The sequence below is a fragment of the Myotis lucifugus genome, unplaced genomic scaffold (assembly GCF_000147115.1).
Source record: "Myotis lucifugus unplaced genomic scaffold, Myoluc2.0 scaffold_360, whole genome shotgun sequence".
NCBI lineage: Eukaryota > Metazoa > Chordata > Mammalia > Chiroptera > Vespertilionidae > Myotis > Myotis lucifugus.
Genome location: NW_005871408.1, coordinates 32537 through 39799, shown reverse-complemented (window position 1 = coordinate 39799; position 7263 = coordinate 32537). Strand labels below are relative to the sequence as shown.

General features: G+C 49.8%; 2 long non-coding RNA genes across 2 annotated transcripts in view; both read left to right on the top strand.

Annotated features, from left to right (window-relative positions):
- The first annotated feature begins 257 nt into the window (after positions 1-257).
- Positions 258-1924, top strand: LOC111828423. The gene is made up of 3 exons (XR_002832293.1): positions 258-551; positions 986-1056; positions 1787-1924. It is a non-coding gene; the product is annotated as an uncharacterized LOC111828423 (long non-coding RNA).
- The window catches only part of LOC102425184, a 17044-nt gene continuing 11705 nt past the window's right edge, over positions 1925-7263 (top strand). The window contains exon 1 of the long non-coding RNA XR_002832294.1: positions 1925-2100. This is a non-coding gene — a long non-coding RNA (uncharacterized LOC102425184). The remainder of the gene's footprint in view (positions 2101-7263) is intronic.

Here is a 7263-nt window from a genome sequence, read left to right as displayed (position 1 = left end):
CGCAGGGGTCCTGTGGGTGCCCCAGAGGGTCTCAGCGCTGCCCGGGGCAGGGGGCAGCCCGCCGCCGCCGCTGCTCCCACGGCTGCTGCTGCTGGCGGTGGCGGCTCCTGAAAGCTGCTGCTCGGGCTGCTCGGGCTCTGGCTGCTGGGTTCGCTGTGGCTGCTCGATCCCGGACTCTGCTTTCTTGTGCTCCTCGCCGACCCACTGGACCATTCTGCCCCCGTGCAGCGCGCCTCTCTCGCTCCCGGGACCTGGGGACTCCGCTCTGTGTGTGTGCAGCGGGCAGCGGCCGCAGCAGCTCCTTGATTCAATAGATGAGATGGAAGAAGAAAAAAAAGAACTCTCTCCATTTGGAGAAAGAGGAGGAGGGGAGGGGGTGGAGGGGGAGAGAGCGAGCGAAAGAGAAAAAGGCTGGAGCTCCCGCCCCTGGGGCTGTCAGATGGCTTGGGTTTCTGCGACGCGATTGGCTCACGGAGGGCAGAAATTACTCAGCAAACATGACTATTATTAGCTGCTTAGCAACAGCTCACCAAAGTAGAGAGACCACCCAGGTAGGCAACCCCAGTGTGTGCATCCCGGCTTCGGGGGGAGCCTCCGAGAGCGCCAACGTTCTCGCATGCAATACTTCCATTAAGGAATGCCCCCCCCCACTCTTTCTTTTTTATTCCTTTTCTTTTCAACAGTATCTTCTTTTTGTAGAGGCCTTTTGAGCGCGCGCACACACACTCACACACACAAACACCCACGAACATTTGCCTCGCGATAGACACGGGGGGAAATGTAATATTTTTTTAAGCGCTTAAACAATTTCTGAAATTCCTCAAAGAAAACCCTTTCAGAGGCACCTTGGCCTCAAGCTGCAGCAAATACTGGGAGGTCCGGCTTGAATTCCCAGGCCTGCACCAATAATGACAGGGTGGTGGATAGTACACCAGTATGTGCCAGATTTTTTTTTTTCCTCCTCTCTTTTCTTTTATAACTAAAGAGAAGACTTAGACTCTCGCGGGGAACAACGCCTAACATTAAGATAAACAAAATGGAAAGTTAAAGAGGAAAGTAAGGACTTTGGAAAAAGAAACCCTCTCTTAAAATCCAGTCCCTCGCCCCCTCCCCTCCTAAAAAAAAAAAAAAAAAAAAACCCACAGCAGCACAGTCCGGGTTTGAAGGAGGCCGGGTATCAGACACCGAAGCATTCTCATGGAGGCAGAGGCGTTTTTATTTGAATCTTTAATGTGATAAATATTAAAAAATAAAGAAAACAGAATCCTTTTAACAACCCAGAGAAACGGAATTGTTTCCTCGAGGAAGAAGTTTTCCTATTTTGGATTTAGACACCCTCCCTTTTATTTTTATTTTTTTTATTATTAACTGCATGTCCTTATTTATTTAAAGTATGTTTTAAACTTTTTTTCAAAAACTGGTACGCATCCTGTTATATTTAATAATAGCGTGACGTAGGGGACAATAAAGGCTTTGATGTTGGATTCATTTGAAACAAATTGTGGGCTGATTGCGAGGGCTCGTCGGATACCGCGGCCAGTGTCACCGAGGCTCCGGGGGCTTTGCTTCCCACTGGGGAAGAAAACACGCGACCCTTTGAGGTGGCCCCTGGGGCCCGAGTCAAACTGAACTGTCTACATAGCTCCCCTTTTAATTTAAAAATAATTTTTGGACAGTGGAATTTGTTTTTCTTACGTTTGCAAGTTAAGTTCCTCCCTGAGACAGGGTCCAGACCCCCAAACCTTCGGTTCTGCCTCATTTTAATATTTGTTTTTTTCCTTTTTAGAAACGGTGTTGAACTGCAGAGGGACCCGCGGCAACAAGAAGCCGACTGAAGCCGTGAAATGGGGCCGTGTGGCTTTAAGATGCACACGGTGTGTGTTCATTGAAAAAAAAAAAAAGAAGAAAGAAAGGAAAGAAAGAAACCCAGATGGAGAGAAAGGGGGAGGAGCGGGGGAGAGGGCGGAGCTCGCGCGGCCACGTGACCGAGGCCGGCCGGCGCGCGCTCGGCCGCCGGGAGGTCTGTTGCGCGCGCGCGTCTCCGAGTGCACGCGCCCGAGCTCCCGGACTCCCCGCGCCCGCGCGGCCCGGAAGGAGCAGGTAGGGAAGCCGGTGCGCTTGGCTCGCACCCGGCGGGCTCCCCTTCCCCAGCTGCCTCCCCGGAGCCCAGGCGAGGCGCGCGCCCCGCCGGCGCGGACGGACGTGCCGGACGCGCCGTAGTACATTCCTGAAGGCGGTCCGGCCCCCTTACGTTGCCCAATGCCCGCTTGGCTTCCCCGCGGCCAGCCAATGGTTAAGCGCCGGGGTCCCTTTCCATTCACCCGCCCCGCGGCCGCGGCCGGAGAGGGACTGCAGCGCTGCCAACCGGCCACCGGGTGGGCCCACGCGGCTCCCGTGGGGGGCCTGTCGGCTAGCCCTCCCCGCCCTCTTCCTTCCTCTTAAGAGGTCCCCCTCCCTCCTTTCCGTCTCCCTGCCTTTTTCCTCCCTTTCTCCTCCTCCCCTGATCTCTCGCCTCCCTACCCAGCCTCACTACATTCCCTCTAGCTTTTTCTGCTTCCTGCTCTCGCTGGGAGATCCTGCCCCCTGAATCTCGAACCAGCAATACGTGTGCGGCACGCCGGGCGGGGTAGAGTGACCTGTAGAATAAAGACAAAGAGGAAAAAAAAGTCTGGGGGTATGCACGAGACCAGGGGGAGGACCGCAGGACCCGGGCAGCGCGGAAATTCAAAAGTCAGAACTCCGAGGGAGCACGTGATTTTGTGTGCTGTTCTGGGAAGGGCTGCTGAAATCCAGAAGGGAAGACGAGCACTGTCCAATGAAAATGAGACTTCGTACTTAATAATATCGCAGGAGAAGTGGGCTCGACCATAGCAAGTTTAATCTTTGAGCAAAATTCTTCTCTTTATTATGCTTGATAAATAGCAAACAGCAGGAAAGGTGATTTACTCTGGCTTTTTTTTTCTTTTTTTTTTTTTTTACTGAATGGTTCTGCAGACGTTTTGTGCTTGTAGCTGAAAATCATTTTTTAAAGACTTGGGGGGTGGCTCCCCTAGTTTTCCATGTCAGTTTTTATATTTGAGGTATGCTGCATGTAGCCATGGACAGGTTGCTATGTTTGTCTTTTCAAATTTCTTTACAACGTTTTAGACCAAAATATTAGTTTTTCCTACCAACCTTTTATTTACAGCAATTTCAGTATGGCTGCTCGGATTGTGGATTCTAAAATGAAATTATAGGCTATGTACCCATCAAGGTTCCTTCCCCATTACTCTCCGCAGGCAGCTGCACATCCTCGTCCTGGCTGCGGCTACCCGGGCACCATTTCAATGGCAAATTCCACTCGGGCTCATTTCCCTCGGTTTGACTTAATTCCTAAACGTTTTGAACATTGATCTCCAGGGTTTTCAGCGCCCTGCGCCTGCTCACCCGCTGTTTGATAGGTTAACTTTTCAGCATCTCAGACAATGGTCCTGGCCTGTAAATTCTGCCCATTGGTTCCAGGGCGCAATCCCCAGCCTGGGCTCTCACAAGCGCTATCTTAATCTCCCCACCCCCACCGCCTCTTCCCCTGTGGTCTGCTTTTTTCATACACAGAGATGAATTACTTTGAGGATCTAATTGGCCTTGTTTCTGTAACGTTTTAAGAAAGGGAAGAGGAGCTAGTGTAAAAGCCTGCTCGACTTGGGTGGTCAGGGCTGTGGCTGCCCCCAATTTGCCTCATTGCTGATGCATGCGAGTGCGACATTCCCAGCGATAATGTTGTTCCTAACCAATCTGCCCTTATTTACATTTGTAAGCATTGTCGCCTTTAATATGCATGCCCTGTGCAGGGGACCGCTGCGCCACACCGTGTGTGTTAACTTCAACTAACCACAAGGATTCCCCGGACCTGAAATGAGGCTAGCTGGAGGAGCCAGGCCTACAAAGGTGTCTGCTGGAAGACTGTCCCTGTAATGGCTTTTCCCCTCCTGAGTTACCAAATAAGTGACAGCTCTGGGCCTTTTCAACCCGTCCAACCTGCTGGCTCTCTCTGGAGCCACAGTTTAGTGTTCTATCTCCCCTTTCCAAGTAAAGTTCATCTCAGTGCATGAACTGTCATTTTGGTCTCTCCATCTCCATCCAAGTCTTCATTGGAGTCTGTAGTTTTCAAAACAGATTCCTTCAACTCTTAACATATTCACTCGTATCCTCTTTCTCTGCTCCCAGACTCCAAACACCCATGGCCACGCCACACACACATCTCAAAAATGACCTCTGATTATCTGAAAGATGACACTGAACTAAAGCATCTGCCCCTTGGGTTTGGGCATTCCAATGGGAAGCCATTGTGGGAGCTGGGCTCAGTGGGGTAATGAGGAACCAGAGTGAGATTTAATTTTGCACTGGTTGCTCACATCCAACCCAATGGGTCTTTGAAATCTAATGTAACTTAACTCATTTTTGCAGAGTACAAATGAATAGAGATAAATGCGTTCTAGTAATTTGATCCTTGGGCGATGTTATAATTTTGTCTACCAATTTTAATACTCTTTTGCACAAATGCCAATGATTGCTAACATTATACCAAGTCCCATAGTATTCGTGTTGAGAGGGTGAGATGGGGGGAGGGATTTGGGGTTTGATGTAATGTTCTGTTTATGGATGGAGACTGCAGGATGGGTCAGAGCCTGAGCAGTTCAAAGCAGGTACCTTGATTAAGAGCTGAGTCTTGACTCAATTCAAGTCAGTATGCCACCAACCACCACATTTTCTTGGCTCCCTAAGAATGCCTTATTATCTTCTCATTGGCAGCTTTTGTATTTGCTAAAAAGGTGATGGTAGGAAATGAGTCTAAAAGGTTTGGGGGCAGATGGGGTAGATTCAGCAGCCACAAAATATAAAACCCCTAAGTATGACTACCCTCCCCTGTCCCCTCCCACCTTCTGTTTCCTCTCCTACTCTCTCCTCCTCAGAACTGGAGGAAAGGGAATAGCTCTAGCCAACTTGTCAAAATAATGCTGCTAATTACCCCTGATCTCCTTTAATGGGAAGCTGCTCCCAGTTCCACAAAGGAGTAAATGAGGGGTCTGCAGCACAAATCCAGGAGCACTGGCATTTTTTGAGCTGAGGGTTGGGGGCGGTGGCAGAGGGGAGATGTCCTGAGAAGGCCCTAGAAATCTCCACATTTATGACTCCAGGTTCAAACACTAGCTTGAGAAGCGGAATTAGACTTTATGCATTGCCAGAGCTACTGGTATTCTCTTGTTGGGAATGTCAGTCACCAAGTGCAAAGAAAATGTTCAGCGCCTACAGTGAACTTGAAAGAAAACATAGCATGGAGCCTTATGTTGCTCCCTCCCTTGTCTAAATATCTTCTTAGCCACATTACTTTACTCTAACGGATAGAGATGTATTCTGGAAACAGCCCCACTTTGAACAATTCTTTCTCCATCTCTCTCTTGCCTCATCTCTATCTCCCCATCTAATATATCTATATCAAGATTTGCATTTGGCAGAAGGCACACTATTCATTTCAGTGATCTCTGCCATTGGGTCTTGCATGAAAAAGAAGCTGAGCAACATGATCCCTTTGACCCACTGCTGGAGCAACAAATTTATTAGAGATATAGGCATGAGAAATGAAAGGGAAGTAAAACAATTCCAGCTTATTGTGTGTCTTTCTTTCATACTGCTAATCCGGTTTACACATCACGCCTACATGTCTCAATAGGGCTTTATATACTGTGGCAGAGGCAGGAGAAAATAAAAGGTGTGTGTGTGTGTGTGTGTGTGTGTGAGAGAGAGAGAGAGAGAGAGAGAGAGAGAGAGAGAGAGAGAGAGAGGAAGAAGGATAAACCAGGGGAGACGTATTTTAATCCACATTGATTTGGCTTGTCAGTTTTTCTATTTGTAGAAAGTTGAAAAGTTGAAGACAATTGGTTAAAAAGGCTTTTATTTTCTTTCACAGAATAGCTTCAAATGGTGCTACTATTCAAATAGCTTGTTAGATTATGACTAGATTGTAAGCAGAAATTATATACACTTCTTAGTGAGTCTGAAATGAAGGTTAATACCTAAGTTGAGAATGGGCCTATTGGTGTCCACCTGGATTCAACATTTAATATAAAAAGATCTTGGACTCAAAGGTGTCCTACAGCCTTGCAGAAGGCCGCTGGGTGACAGCTGGAACACACACACTCACACTAGAAAGCCCATGTTTTACAGCGTGGGTACACAATGCACCTGAGGCAACAATTTATCCCGAGGTGCCACCCAGAAATGATGTGACAGTGACAAAGGATGACACCAACAGGCATTGTCTCTCTTTGTGGAGGCAATTAATTGCATGTTGAACTAGGGGAGCCAAAAAGAGAAGAAGAAGAAATTGAACACACACAGAATGCTGAAAAGATACTATTGTAGTAGTTCAAGACCTCAGTTATCCAATTATTAAATATTTAGAGCCACCCACGTGGGTCTTTATGTATTTCCCCTCCCCAGGGAGGAAGGAAGGATAAAAGGGGGGAAATAATGCTTTTCTCTCCCGAGTCTAGGAAAATAGAGGTCTCTGGGTGTCTTCCACAGGCAACATCCCATAGGGTTCTTCTTAGATGACAGAAACTGAGACCTAAAAACTTGGGACTTACTGACCATCCCCACACTGTCATTATAAACATAAACTTAAATCCCCGGAGACACAGCACATGTCACCCCAGAGGTCCCGTGGGCCCAGCCTTGGCACTAGGTCTAAAGGAGTTTGAATGGGCCGGGCCTCCTCAGGGCTCCCTCAGCCCTCTCAGCACTGGGCTAGCGGCCCTCCTCTTTAATGGGTGGCAGGCACCAGAACCCGCCCGACTCTGTGGGTGATAAAGTCAACACACACCATCTCCTACCCGTGGCCCCTCCGTGAACTCGTAAAAGCCCCTCTGGCCCTTCTCCCACCAGCAGCGGCGGGGAGGGAGGTGTCTGAGCCCCAGGTTTTGGAAAGTGCCTCTGCCTCCCGGCCCGGGTGCCGCGAGCCGCGTCGTCCCCTCCAGCAGGTCTCCAGCGGCTCCCTGGGGCCCGGGGCGCGCCGCCCGCACCTCCCCCCGGCGCTGTCACTCCGCACCGGCCCGGCCACCCCGCGCTGTCTGCACTCGCCACGCAGTGGCCACCGCCAGGCTGAGGAGCGGAAGCCAAGGTGGCGACCCCTTCAAGCGTGCAAATGGGGTCCCAGGCGACCCCCTCCGTGAGAATTCACCCTGCAGCCGATCCCCGAGCGTCGCGCCAGCCCCCTTCCCGCCC